Source organism: Aquila chrysaetos, chromosome 10, assembly GCF_900496995.4.
Source record: "Aquila chrysaetos chrysaetos chromosome 10, bAquChr1.4, whole genome shotgun sequence".
Lineage (NCBI taxonomy): Eukaryota > Metazoa > Chordata > Aves > Accipitriformes > Accipitridae > Aquila > Aquila chrysaetos.
The window spans coordinates 7,177,669-7,192,749 of record NC_044013.1 but is presented as its reverse complement, the minus strand read 5'-3'; the positions used below and the strand labels follow the sequence as shown (position 1 = coordinate 7,192,749).

The 15,081-nt window shown below is 42.6% G+C and overlaps 1 protein-coding gene across 7 annotated transcripts in view; it reads right to left on the bottom strand.

The window, feature by feature from the left end:
- NLGN1 (neuroligin 1) overlaps positions 1–15,081 on the bottom strand; it is a 406,306-nt gene that overhangs the window by 326,090 nt on the left and 65,135 nt on the right. For 6 of the 7 annotated variants that reach the window (XM_030028717.1, XM_030028719.1, XM_030028720.1 and 3 more), the window contains exon 1: positions 3,867–4,407. The exons of the other annotated variant lie outside the window; for it this stretch is intronic. The gene's annotated coding sequence lies outside the window, so the exon portion shown is untranslated. Of the gene's footprint in view, positions 1–3,866; positions 4,408–15,081 lie in introns of those variants that run through there. 7 annotated transcript variants of the gene reach the window in all.

Below are 15,081 nucleotides of genomic sequence, written 5' to 3'. Positions count from 1 at the left end.
AATATAATATTTGTGAAGTGTCCTTGATCACTTTTATGATTTTACAGTCACATGTTGCTAATTTCCAAGCATTACATTCTGTCTTAATATGGTGGAGAAGACCTAACCAAGCATCAATGGAAAGTAACAGACTACCCAAAGGCAGCGCTAAAACTGATTATCCAGAAAATTTTATAAGGACAAAACAGAAGAATTCAACAAATGGGGGAAGGGGAACTCCAATTGCTTTTCTTTTAATGGCCTTATCTTTTGTTTGCCCACAGCAGTGGAAAAAACATTTTACACTGATGTATGCAGCCCAGACCTTTACATGGCTTGATTACCATAAGGATATTTACAGTAGACACGGTGCCCCGTGGTTTCACACAGATGGCGTCCCTTTACGTCACCTTCCAGTTTTTAGTGAAAAGTGGCACGGTAGACTGGGTGCGCAGAAAAACTTGACCATGGTACTAAGTAGCCAACTAGTCACTTTTTACGCCTGGATAATACACAGCACATCATTAACTAGCAATTAATAATTATGAAAACTAAGTCTGTTGGAACACATGTGGGGTCTTCAGAGGCAGGTAGAAACGTGGAGCTGAGTCACCAAGAAGTCAACACAATTTCCCCTTGTAACTGTGATAATTCAATAGTCATTCTGGGGAATGTAATGTCATCATTTGTCATTAAAACTACAGGATGTGCTTTCAATATGCAATACATGATGAAGTTTCCCCATCAGCTTGGGGTTTTTTTGCATCCCCGAACTCCCTGCCTCCCATACAAACTCTTCTGCAATGACCGGGTAGCAGGGCAGGCATCCCCCTCTGAATGCATACATTCCTTCATAATGGAGAGCTCAGAAACAGGGCTACAGTAATGGAAATATGCTTTTATTCAGCCTTTATTCATCAGCCAGGATCTATTTTTTATCATTACCTGTTATCCTTACCACAGATGGATATCTGGGACTAATCGGAAATTATATTGTTTACTGGATCAGATTGATTACTCCCTATCCTTTATTAAAGGAAATCCACAAAGGTTTCTATTGAATCTCTGGCAAAATGTTGTCTTTTCATTATTTGCTTTCAAAGAATGTCTGTCTCTTTTTGCCCTTCTTTTTCACTATTTAATTTTTAAATAGTTTCTTTTTCATGTGATTAAAAAAACATAATAAATATGACATCAAACAAATAATTCAAAGCTAGCCAAGGATCTGTAATACAGCTCCACGTCTCTATTAGAAAGGAATGTATATTTGCTTTTAATAAAGAAAGGCAAGCCAATCCATTACGAACTGAGACCATATCTAAGCCTCTGCTTTCTTCTCTTTTCCCCAGACTCCATTTGAACAATTAGAGTGGTTTATGCTTGTGTGTATGCCAGTGGATATTAAATATGCAAACTGATAAAAAATAAAACTACCACCATTACCATGTTCAAATCCTCCATTCACTTGCAAATCAATTTATCTGCCTACAGCTCTGTCCCAGTCTTTAAATAACCCTCCTCAGCAGACTGCTCCACCTCCAGCCAAATAATCCAGAGCAAACCCACTTTGTTAAGGATGTTTAAGTATCAACAGCTAGGATATTATCTTCTTACCCCACCGTAGAAAAAGGGGTAGGATAACCAAAGCAGTATCAGGACGACAGCTCTCCTCCTTGCTTCTACACAACTTACAGCCTTAAACAGCCTGAACACTCTCTGATGGCTTTCGTTGCTACTTCAGTTAATCACAAAACAGAGGTGTTCAGCCAAACCCTGCTTCCCAGCACACTTAGTATGATTACCCTCAGCCTCATTTTTCTTCCCACAGTCTGCATATGATTCACATGTAATATAAACAGGATCTCTTCATATGTATCTAAGGATGCCCTAATCATTCGCTGCAAAACTGCTTTTGCAACATTGCTGCAGTCTGTAGCTGTAGTCTAAGAAAACCAGTGTCATTTATCAAAAGTAACTAAGAAGTAGTCTTCTTTAACCCTGCATTGTGCACCAGAAATGGGGGGGGGGGGGGGGGTATGAGAAAAAAAAAACCACCCAACCGGTATTTCCAAACATGGCTACTTAGCTTCTGGCTCCCAATCTGCAAATCTAATTTCAAAGATGCAAAAGTGGGCTGTGTGTTACAGCTGTTGAGCCCACACAAGTCTCAGTGCAGTCAATGGGAATCAGTATCTTTGAAAATCAGGGCCCAGGCTCTGTTTTTAAATGTTCATTTATATCATACGTGGGTCTTTCACTTGTCAGGTGCCTGTAATAAAGTATGTGCAATTCCATAGGTATTCTTTGCTTCAATTAAGTCAGCCCAGAAAAAAAGTAGGAGAAAAGGTCCCAAAGCTCACAGTGTTGCTCTTTCACCAGTAACAATAGTCTAGATGCATCAAAAATGCTACTACTGGAAAAAACAAGCAAACCGAAAAAACAACCTAGGTCTTAAGGGAGCATGAAAAAGTTGTTTTAAGCATTGTCACAAATACATGGTTTCAGATATGAATTATCTCTCTGAATTTACCAGTACAGGCTGGTCCCACTAAGGCTCTGGATAAATGCAAATACTGCCACAGTAGATGGCAATACTGGAAAAAATATTTCCTAAAACAATTTCTTACACTTCTGCTGGAAAAAAAAAATCTGCTTCATTTCAAATTCACAGAACATCTAAACGTGCTAAAAACATTCACTTTGATATTTATAACTTCTATAAGATATATTTCCATTTTATACTAGTGGATTTTTAATGCCACAGTTGTTAGAACTAAAGCAAACTGGCCTTCCAGAAAGCAAAAGCAGTGTCAAACTGAAATGATATTCCTTAAAAAGGTCAGCAAATTTGCAGAAGAAAATAGCTTGTCCAGACTGTGTCACCTGCAGCAGCAAGAAAGCAACACTTTAATCAAGCTCTGTTTTGTTTTATTTAAACCATTATTTTAATGTAATTGCTCTGAAACCATATGCATCCTTAAAACGATTCGAGAGAATATCCTTTCTCCTGATTCCAAGGTAACTTTCTGGCTTTAATTATAAGTCAATTAATATTAAGTAATTTGACTGATTAATTTTAATTAAACCTGTTGAAAATTGATTTTCCTTCAGCAAGTGAAGATGAGGCGGATCCGTCAGGAAAAAGATTGGGGGGGGGGGAGCAGGCGGGGGGGGGGGGGGGGGGGGGGGAGACAAAAACCAGTACTTAACACCCAAGCGAGAAGATGTCTGAAGGAAAGGGAAAAAAAAAAAAAAAAAAAAAATCCCAAATCCAATCCCTCCATCAGGCATGGCAGCCTAGGAAGAGACGCGGCACCGTACGGAGGCAGCGGGGAGCTCCCAGCAGCTCCGTGCCCGGGCCAAAGGCGAGCTGCGGCCCCGGCCTTCCCGGGGGGGGGAGCGGCGGAGGAAAAGTTGGCTGGGGGGGGGGGCGGCGGCGGGGGCAGGAGCCGGCGGGCGGACCGTGCTTGGGGCAGGTGGAAATCTCCCTGCGAACACCCTATTCCCCCCCCGCAACACACCGCGGTTCCTGCCTCCGCGCTGCTTTTCCCCCCCCCCCCCCGAAGCACCGCTCGGGCGGGCTCGCCCGCCGCAGCCGCGCATCCTCCGCACCCCAGCCCCGCTCCGCTCCGCTCGCCGGGCCGGTTGCAAGCAGCTTAAATGCCATCTCCCTGCCCGTGGACACCCACGCACACACACACACACACAGAGAGAGGGCTCGTAAACCGGCACTGCGAAGCGGCCCCGGGCTTAGCCCCTCGCCCCGGCCCCGGCCCCGCAGCCGCCCTGCCCTGCCCGGGGGCCGGGGGACGTGCTGAGCCCGGCCCGGTCACCCCTCCATCCCGGCTCGGGCTCGCCCCGCACGCCGAGAGCATCAAAGTATTTACCAGTTCACGGCCGCTTTTCTGCAATCGTAGCTGAAACTGTAATTCACTGGATTCGCCTCCTCCGGCTCTCTCCCGGTCGCTGCGAGCTGGAGGTTTCTCAATCGCGCCCCGGACACTTCCGAATTATATCGATTTTTATATATTTTTCTCCCCTTTCCTCGGATCGGGGCGAGGGGAGGGGGGGGGCTGGAAATCCCCATCCGGAATTCAGCCTCATCCGTGCCGAGCCACCTCCATTTAAATCCGACCATCAGGCAAGCAATAGAAATGATCAAACGCTACTTCTCTCCGTCTGCAAGCAGATAATCCTCCTAATCCAATAGATCTCCCCCACCCCACACACACACACCCCCGATCCGAAATTGCCCTCCAGACGAATCCCCTTCGCTTGATGTCCGGCGGGTGATCTCGGAGCCGCGACGGTGCCCCGAGGGGTGCGTGTGTGTGTGTGTGTGAGTGTGCGGGGGGGTACGGGGGGGTGGGGGTGGTGGTAGAGGGGGGTGTTAATCTTTTTTGGCTCCTGGATGCACGGCTCGCTAAAACCGCCGAGAACCCTGCTTTTTTTTTTTTTTTTTTTTTTTTTTTTTTCTCCCCCCCTATTACACGTTTCCACTCCAAATTGCTGCTGGATGAAAAATGGTACAAAGATACCCCCAGCGGCGGCGCGGAGAATAACGCGGGCAGCCCCCGGCCCCGTTCCGCACCGCCCCGGCCCCGCTCCGCACCGCCCCGGCCCGGCCCCGCTCCCGCTCCCCGCACCGCCCCGGCCCCGCTCCCCGGCCAGAACAACCTACCTCCGGGGGGGAAAAAAACAAGTCTGGGGGGAGCCCCTCTGCCGGCTACAGGCAGCCGCATGAAGCACATGCACCCTGGTGTAGGAAGGGGGGGGATTAAAGTGGTGCCTATAGGGGATAAAAAGGCTGGATGCACCTGCGGGAGGGAGGGCTGCTGCCTCTTCCTAAACCGTACCTGTGTGCAACGCTCCAATAGTTCACACGGGTATAATTTAGCAAGAAACCATGATCTTATGTACTTAGACTGTCACTGTCTGCACGCAAGATAGATGTGGCTCTTCTTTTTTTTTTTTTTTTTCTCCCTGCTGTTTCCTGAAATCTTTTAATTATTTTTCATTACCTACTTTCTATTTTTACTTGAGAAAAAAGTATTCGCCGATCCCGGCCTTCATGCTTTCTGGGATCACGGTAGAGAATGAAAGTTGACAACTCGGGGTATGTGGGGAACAAGGAAGGCCAGATCAGAAGGGGAAGGAAAATAGTCCCTTGAATTCTGAAAGGTCTATTAATTTTTTTAAAAACAGCCACAATCACACACTAAAAGACTATAAGCATCCTGGGTTAAGCCTCTTGTGGCGAGCTCATTAACATGTCCTGTTATTTTAGGAGAGAATTCCCTTCAAATTGTCTTAAAAAATCTGTATTTTGTTGCGTCAACATCCACCTCGCTTTAAAATATTGACGCTAATCAAGCACAGCACACCCACTCATGTGTCCAAGCATGTAGCCCCAGGCGAGGTCTGAAGGTGCCCGATAATTTGATAAGCTTTTACACCCCTCACCTGAGAGCACATCCCAGAGGAGCGAAGGCCAGTCCCAGCCACGCTGGGCTATTTACCTCTCTCAGTCCCACTAAATGTCCATGGCAGGAATGACGGGACACAGCAGCAGTTTATCCTGTGACATTCCCGGGTACTGGAATAATTGTGTCCTGGGCACATTTTCCACCTGCTAAGTATCAATAATTATTACAGTCCATGATGAATTTTCAGAGTCCAGCCACCTTCAGTACTCTGAAATTTAACTCTTTCGCTGCCACTGAAAGCACGTGGCTCTCGGATATGGGAGGAAAAGGCAGAACATACTTTTTGCTGACAGAGCAATCCTATGCATGTTATGTTACTCTCAAGGGAACACTGTGGGGAGAAAAAAAGGTTTCAAAACTAGAAAGAAAATGTGCATATGAATATCAATCACTTGCCACCAGCCACAGATCAACCAACAGCCTAAAAACTATCGCAAAGAGGGCAATACCGGGTGAGCTATTCTGCCATTCTTCATCTGCATAAAACCCTGGAGTAGTTTTATCTTTGGGTTGGTTTTTGCACTGAAAAGTAAGAAATAATGGTGACATAAAATAACTGCGCCCTTATTGTCACTTGATGAGCCATTGGAATCCAAGTGTGTAAAGTTTTCTTCTCACTCCTTCAAGGAGATTATATGTATCTTCCCCAGGTTGCCCAAGCCATCGTGTGAACACCTCATTGGAGCGCTCCAAGTATCACTTAAGCATGTAGTCCCCTACTACATGAAGAAATCCACCCATTTATCCCTCTACCATAGGGGGTTTTGGGGCGGGAGCTGATAATTTCCATCCAGTTTGCCACAATCCCACCTTTGGCCATCAAGCCTCCACCTGATCCTAACCCATCTTCACTCGTGCAGAAATGGCACAAAGTTGTTGTTTGAGCACATTAAGTTTCTCTTTAACTCGCTCTGACAGCAGTAAGATGTGATAACAGTTCATCACTTTCGCTCTGGCCTCTCCCCAAGGTTGGGGTCCCTTTCCTGAACTTTCCTACTGTCTTTCACTCTACTCCCCATCTCTGTGCTTAAACACTTCTGCTTACTTCTTCTCACCAGAGACCTCAGTAGCACAACAGCTCTCCTCTCACCCAAAATATCGCTGGGGAAAGAGAAGTACTGGCTTGTGGCGGGCAAAAAGATTTGTCTTCAGCTCCAGAAAGGGTTGTGCAGGGCTAGAAAGGGATATAGGGTTGGGAGAACGAAGATACCAAGACTAATCTCTCTGTACTGAGATGTGATAGTACTAGCTGTGCCTGAACATAAATGTGGCAATAACACTGCCTAAGGCCTGATACTACTGTACTACTAGTATAGTTTCTGACGCTGATTCAGTCTACATCCAGCATGTCCGTGCTTTAAAAACCCAAGCGTCCTATACATGCATTTATTTATACATGCGTTCACACACATATGTATAAAGAGTGTTTGGACTCATTCGAAAGAAGGAAGAGAAGAGCTTGCAGTCGATTAGAACTTTGCTAAATATGTTTTAATATGCTGTGTGTCAAGAAATTACACTTTTATTAAAAATCTAAGGAATGCAAAACTGGTTTAAAGGATGGCATTAGTTAATATTTAGTTCGGCTGAGTCTTGAAAGGGATGTTATCTGCATTTATCAAAATAATGGAAAGAAAGAGAGATAAATTTCCACGGAGAGATAACCCCTGCAAATTTCCAAGTCCAGCATCCTGCTATATTCTAAAATTTAACTCTGCTCCATTTTCTCCGTTTTAAGAGCACGAAGCCCTTTGTACAACTCTCACCTAAGCTCCTAACTTCTAAAAAGAGCAAAACATACAATCAAAGGCTAAAAAGAAGAAAGAAGCTACCAACTAGCAATCCAAGCTAAAATACATGTCTGAGGTATATAAACTGTGTACCTGAAGCATTAATGGTAAGAAAGTTTTTTTTATGTGACACGAGTTTCATGAGCTATTGAAAGATATAACTTAAGATAGTAATATGTTTTTCTTTCAAGTATAGATTTTATCAGACTGTATTTCTCAAGAAAAAAGATTAACCTTTCTAATAGGTAGAAAAGGTGGAATTGTTTACATATATAAGATTCTAAATATTCATTAATTTGCTTGTCTCAAGATAGCTCATTAAATTGTTTCTTGCAAGTAACTTCATTAAATATTTTCTTTGATTTCATGAAACTTATTTAAGATTACTCACCTCTGTCCATTTATATTCTTTAGATTGCCCCCGATTGCCAAATCTTTAATGAAATTATAATGCCTGTCTATAAGCTGCTTTAGTTAGCTGTAACTGCTAAGCTATTGCCATTCATTTGGTTTAACCTTGCCAAGAAGAGAGCCACTTAAAGAGGCCGTCCCTCTTCACAGTGTAGCCGTTAAAGCTCTTCACAAAGATACAGCGGACTGACAGCCCCTCAGTCACTTCAAACACTCATCATTACTTGCTTATCATTTGCTTTCTTTAAGATTGTTCTGTTGTACTAAAACAACCATATTTAAAAAAGGATGATGCTTTGCTTGTACGGCAAAGAACTCACTCGGCAGCAGTCAGATTTTCACATATCGAGAGTCAAGAAAATAAGATGCGCGTAGTCTAAGAGTTTTAACTTGAACCACATCCACAAAAGTCCCCAAGCCTGTACTCGCATCCCGTATGTCCTTACCATCGCCTCCTCTGCAACACCTGACTTGAGTGGTCAGGGTCAGTGGTTTTGTTCCTCCTGGCCCGTGATGGGAATCATACATTTTCTCATCTGGTAGGATTTGTATTCTAACATCATACAGGTTGTCCTTGGTGACATTTGCTTTTTATCATTTGCACCTTGTACTGGAATATTTAATTGGCTATGTTGTATCTCTGCACCGTAGATTTATTTTGCATTTTCATTTAATTAACAGCCATGACCAATGGTCTGATAGATGGCAAAGCATTCTGTGAAGTAGAATCCTACTGGATTAAAAGCTTTGCTGGAAGGTTTCAAACGCCCATTGAGCCTGAACTTCTCAACGGTGATTTTCTTTAAAGTACCGTGTTTCCAAAACACAACGCTCGAGGACACAGAAAGAGGAAGCAAACAGGACCCAATGACACAAAACCTGTTCCTACGGACTCACCCCTCTCTAAATGTTGCCCCGTGTTGACTAGATGCTCAGATGAGCACAGTCTGCCCGTGGTTATTCCGAGATTCAGAATTTCAGGTTCTTTTGGGTGCTGTTAAAGGACAGATATTGATAAAGCAAGCCATTGCCAGTGTTCTTACTGGAACTTAATCAGTAGATTACAACACATTACAACACTGTGCTTGCCAGGGAAGTCTGAATTAATTATAAAATCCATTTCCTTGTTTATGTGGCTGTGAATACTTTTAGTCCAGAAGAGTTTTATGACTTTGTTCCTTCCCAAAATTTCAGTTAGTCTTTGAAATCAGGATCTACCTTGGTTTGCAGTGACCAAACACAGGAAAGTATGGGGCTAGACTTTTCTTTTTTAAATTACGAAAAGCATTTATACAAAGAGTTTTCCATTTACACTATGTGAAAGCCAACCTACTTCTAGTGTTTTAATTAAATTAGTTTAAAACTATAATCGAAAGGGGTACATACTGTATAGTACTTCTGATGTAGTGAGTTTTAAAGCATACAGGGACATTCCCAGTGGCAGCTGGTACGCTGTCAGTATTACATGCAGTTTATGTTCTTTTAGACCCAGTAAGCAAATGACAGAGAACTGTGAACCAACTTCACCTCTGATGTAATGAAATGGAAGTTAGAGGAACCTCATCAGAGAATTTTGATTGTTTCCTAATACCTCACCGCAGCAGAAAAAAAATGAACACATAGGCTGGGTTATTAGCATTTGCAAGTAGAAATAGTACTGTTTTCCTCGTGCATTGACCGAGGCGTACCTTTTGCTTTTTCACCAGCCAGTTTCCATAAGCAAGGAAAGCTTCAACTTCTGCGAATTAAGACTTGCTGAAACCTTGACGTTCTCTCAGTACTGATAAGGCATTTTAGGTCCTTATTTAAATCAGCCAGTAATAAGATGATTGTGAAATACATCATGATTTTACTACCAGCTTCTCTTGGCGTCTGTTTGCCTCCAGTTACGATTGCACTGATAACTTGTTGACCGATATAATTAGCCTGGCTGTCATTATGGCTACTGGCCAAGAGAGCCAAACACTGCAAAGATATTTCTTAAAATTTCTTTTCAGACGCACCAAATAACATGATCCATTAATTAAAACTCATGCAGTCCCAGTTAATTCCTGACAACTGAAAAAGAGTCAGTTTGAAAACACTCTTAAAAAGCAGTAAACCACTTCCAACCTGGTTTATGTGAGCTGCATTTGAAAGAGGCTGAAGCAGCCTCGGGGTTGGGTACCGGGCTGGGAGTCAGGGACAGACCTGACCCTGTTCTGGCTTTGCCAGTGACCGGGCGGAGACCTTGAGCAAACTATTTTATCTTTCCTATTTTTAACTCTATCTAATCCATTTTGATTTTCTCTCACCAGGGGCAGAGAAGACCTTCCCATACCAAGGAGAAAGAGGAGGAAAGGAGGCTAGAGACTCCCGAGCCGGGGCGGAGAGGGAGGTCAAGAGGCAGTGCTGGAGCAGCCGGCGGAGCAGGGATGCGCGGAGCAGGGCTGTACGGAGCAGGGCTGTACGGAGCAGCCCGGTGCTGGCACTGCCCGGGCGCTGCCGCCTCTGCCAGCCCCAGCTGTTTGGCACCGACCGGCGCAGTCGTTTGCAGGTGCAGCGGCGGCTCCGTGTTGTTACGGGGCATTGATAGACCTCTGAAAGAGGCCAGGCACCAGAGAGAGTTGTGTGGGACAAACTGTTCTCGTGGAGGAGTCGATATAACGTGTTTATGAAATTCTGCTATAATAAGCATTAGAAAATAACGAACCAACAGAAAAGTACTTTATAAAAGAAATGTTCCTGTATTCTGCAGGCATGAATCAGCCTCCATAGTGATGGGAAATCCAGGAGATAGTTAGTATCAATATAAAAATACCATTGTACAAGCAGTAATACATTCACCTGCTTATCTTAGTAAGTTTTAAAGCTTGTGATTCTGGAAATCTGATTCACTGCACAATGACAAATGACACAAAACTGACTTGTGCAGGCAAGAACATACAGGCAAAGCAGAGCGTACAGAAATTGCCAAGAATTTCCAAAGCAGAGACACCTAAAGAGGTCCTAAACTGAGGGACCTGAAGAAATGTCACCGTTAACAGGCAATGGGGGGCAGAGGGGCATTAATCCTTTTGAAAATACAGTTACTTTTAAGGAAGTAAACTGAAGGCAGATCAAATCACTTGTGATTTCTGAAAATCTCACTGTAGTATAACCAAGCCATTATTTATAGCCCATTAATGTTATTCCTGTAAAAGGCGGTTATTCTAGTGATTTAACAGCAGCAACAAATTTTTTCATTCTAGCTGTGTAATGGGTGCATGTTAGATTACGTGCCTTTGTGTCTCTGGCTGCACACAGACACGTGATAGTACCACATCTACAGTAGCTGGCTTTCAAGTCCCACTGGAAAACTAGAGACACAAACAGCACCTCTGTTCTATGCAAAATATCTGCAGATAACCTCCGTCTGCTATGACAGGAAAAATACAACCTCAGGAAGCCTTAGCTGGCATCCTTGTAGGCAGACAAGGGAGAAAAAGGAAAAAAAAGAAAAGAGAAGGAAATGGCAATAGAGAAACTGCAGCATCCTAGAAGCCTATTATTTAATTGATGTCATAACCCAGAACATATTATCCTCTATATCCTATGGTCATGTTACAGTATGCACTCTACACGGACTTTGAAGTCTCAGTTGTTCTTTATACAAGGTCCGCTAGAACCATCTGAAAGTTAAATCTATACAAATACGTTGTAATAGCTATCTGTGGCTAAACTGAATCCCACACCCAGAAAGACATGACTTCGAATTTTAATTTTCAAATTTCTAGGTGGTCTTTGTTGCGGAATACTTTTTTTTTTCCCACATCTGGCATTTGCAGAACTTAATGAACAACATCTCTAGCATTCAGAATAAGCACAATACAGCTTAATCTCTTTCTGTGTGGCAAACTTTGGCATTCCCTTGCCATAGAAAGTGAGCACAGTGGTTCTCAACAAATATTTTCCCCAGCAAGATGAAAGAATTCATTAGTTTTCTATTTCTCAGACCTTTCACTTTCTTTCCTATTCCAGACAAACAGGACACCCAAATTTCCTATTACTTTTAATAATGATGCTATAAAATTTTTTTGCTGGCAAACACTATTAATCCAGGCTGAGAAAATTATTCCTATAGCTGAGAAAAAAATATCAGTCAAACCCATCTGTGGTCTGTACATGAGCCAGTAGAGGGTGCAGGCAGTGTGGCTGCATTTCCCACACGCCTGAGCTGGCCACCGCTGCTGCTTCAGCTTCTTTCTAGAGGTGGACAAACATAGTAAGGCATCTAATGTTACATTATGGGTGCAGTTCGATACTAAATAATAGGTACAAATTGCACGGCATCTGTTTTTCTCAGCTTCTCGTTTTCTTTGTTCACAACTGTTCTCAGTGTTTATAGCAATGCAGAGCTTGTGTTGCACACACGCAATTCAGAGACTGCAAGAAAGGCTCGCAAGCTCACCTGTCTTATGACTGCAAATGTGAGAGACATGTCTGTAAGATATTTTCATAATTACAGGATTAAAAAGGGTGCATTTCCTCTCAACAGAGAAGTTAATTTTTATTTTATCTTCAGGCCTTTATTCAGGCTTCAGTCAAACAAACTTCCACTGAAATAAACCAAAAATATATCCCTGACACTAGGAATATTAGCTTTCCAAGATGATGTAAATTAGAGAAGGGCTAAGAGGCATTTGTTTGCAAAGGGGATGTTGCAGCAGCCCTTGTTAAAGGGGGGATTATCTCAAGGCAGTATTTGCCTCCTTCCGCAACCACCTGTGGGTTAAACAGTCCTGGGTGACGGGACTGCGTGATGGGCACTGCTGCTGCGCAGTCAGCTCCACAGCCCTTAACGCAAGCCTTTTGTTTCGTAAATATTTTGCAGTAAGGCTGGCACAGATGTGAATAAGGCTATATCTCTAGAAGAACATGAACACAGTTGCTACAGTCCAGTGTTTCACATCCGTACTTCTACCTGCAGTGCCTCGTCTACCCAACTGTCTTGGTGTCTCTGAAGGCCAAAAGGAAACACTGGAATTTAGGTGGGATGTAGGCTGTGGGAACCTAAGCCCCGTGTTTCAATCAGCCTGCAACTCTGTTAGACTGAGTTCAGCACCTACAGAATAAATGAAAACATGAAGTTGTGCATGACAATGCTGAATTGTAGAGGTGAGCAATTATCAAAGAATGAGCACAATGTAATAATCACAAGATATACAGCATGAAAGGTTCTATGACAGGTGAAAATGAACACATTTACAAAAGATGGAGCTAAAATTTGAGTCTAAAATGAAGGATATACTTTTCTTTTTGAGGAAGTATTTGTTGATCTAAAGACCATAACAATAGTGCTTGTCTCATTAGCACATACTAAATAAATGACAACCTCTTTCAGCATTATCTTAGATTTGATTGTAGGTTCCCTTTCAAAGACTAGACAAGATAACGCACCTTGCATTAGCATATCTATCTGACAAGATGACATCTCAGAGTGGTTTGGTAAAATATGATGGTAAAATTTACAGGTTGATAATCTCTGCCCAGTATGAGTAAAATCAGTGTTGTCCACTCCTTTCCTACACAGCTATCTGCAATGGAAACAACTAGCAACATCTCAAATGAAATGTCTCAAATCTCAGCACAGTCCCTGCAGCCATCTAGTTCATCAAAGTATGAAACAAGCTGAGGAGAGCTCATGTTCAATGATGCTCCTAGGGAAAATGACTGCCTGGCATCGGCACTGGAAGTAGGATGTGGCTGACTGATGATTTAGGATTGTTGTTTGAAAATACTGGGTAAATTGAGTAATTTGAACCAATCATGGAATATAACGTGCAACACAACATTGTTCTACCCTGCAGTCTCCCTTCTGGGAAATCTGGAGTGGTGGTGAGTACATTTATCAAGAAAATAATGACCCCAAACAGACTCCTTGAAGCCTAAAGTTTTGGGGTTTTTTTAATAAGAGGACTCTAGGGAACTAATTAGGAGGAAATAGCTCCTCAATGTCCTAAGTGAACTCCCACTGAGCAAATAAACAATTTACTGACTCGCACAACTATAGACATCCAAAGATAGTTGTCTTTATGACATGAGTTTTTGCAAATATGGAACACAGAATGGCATGCAGAGGCAACATATGATAATGACAAAAAGGGTATATAGTCAAGAATCCACACTTGTCATGATTATTCCAATTTTTATCTTTGAATTGGGAAAACTAACTAGGATATACCAAAGAAGTATACAGTACTGTATTTTATTCAAAAATTAAGGAAAAAAGATGAGGTTACTTTCTACCTGGTTTTATAGCCTTTAACCAATTTCCTTGCTACGTTATGTTCCATTCATTCTTTGGAGAACAGGAGGCGCAGGAGTTTTTGGTGTGGACATTTGCTGGCTGTCAGACAACAAAACGTTCTAGAACCAGCTTTGAAAACACTCGGTTTTGCAAATATTGAATCTTTTGGACCTTCTCCCCAGAACAGAAGGCCAAGTATTTTGATCAACAAAGGAATAAAGTCATGAGAATGGAAAACAGCGGCGGTGGCCAGGAGGACACCCAGGAGTAATGTAGAGTATCAGAGGGAGGTATGACAAGAAGTAAGGGCAGCACATTAATATTTAGACTGAGCATCAGCAGAAATGTCCTGTCAGCGTGATGTGTGGCATTATCCTAAGGGAAGTAACTAAAGCTCGTTGCTGACAACTATCGCTTTTCAACATTTCAAGTTGGCAGCTCCGTATCTATACCACACATTCTCATCAGCCCTTTCATTTTATGACAAACACAAGAAAAAAAAGTATATAATTGATAGCAGCGACAGACCTATATGAAATAGCTTTGTGTTGTGAGAAGCTGAAATGGAACACTTGATCTGGATGGAAAAAGTGAGCAGGATTCACTTTGACTTTTATTAAAACGCCAGCACCCTGAAATCATTCTGGTTATGTTTTTATGACTCATCTTAGGGCCTTATATGAACAGCTCAGAAACACCCTGAACATTTGGAAGGAGCCTTAAGAAAGTGCTGTTGAAGAAAACTTAGCTACTGTGGCAGGATGCAAAGGTAAATTGCTTATTGTTTTCATTGCTGAATATCTACAGTTAGAGTCCCATTCTCTTAGGATTCTGACAATATTTCTTACTGCCAATAGAGAGAGAGAAAAAAAAAGGTTTTGAGATAGTAATAAAGCCTGAACACACCAGTGCCATTTTAAGCAATACATACATTCACTCACATACAGTATCCTTTCTTAATGGTTCAGTTCCCTCATGCTTTTAACATGCTCTCTTTAAAAGGGCTTGTCGAGACAATTGTCTTCCGAGTAAAAGAGGCAATTCCTTAATATAATTTGATACTCAGCATTTCCTAGAGAAATGTATTAAATTCCAGCTGCTCAATTCCTCTCCATTCCGTCCACATAGTCTTTCTTTCGTTTTCTCC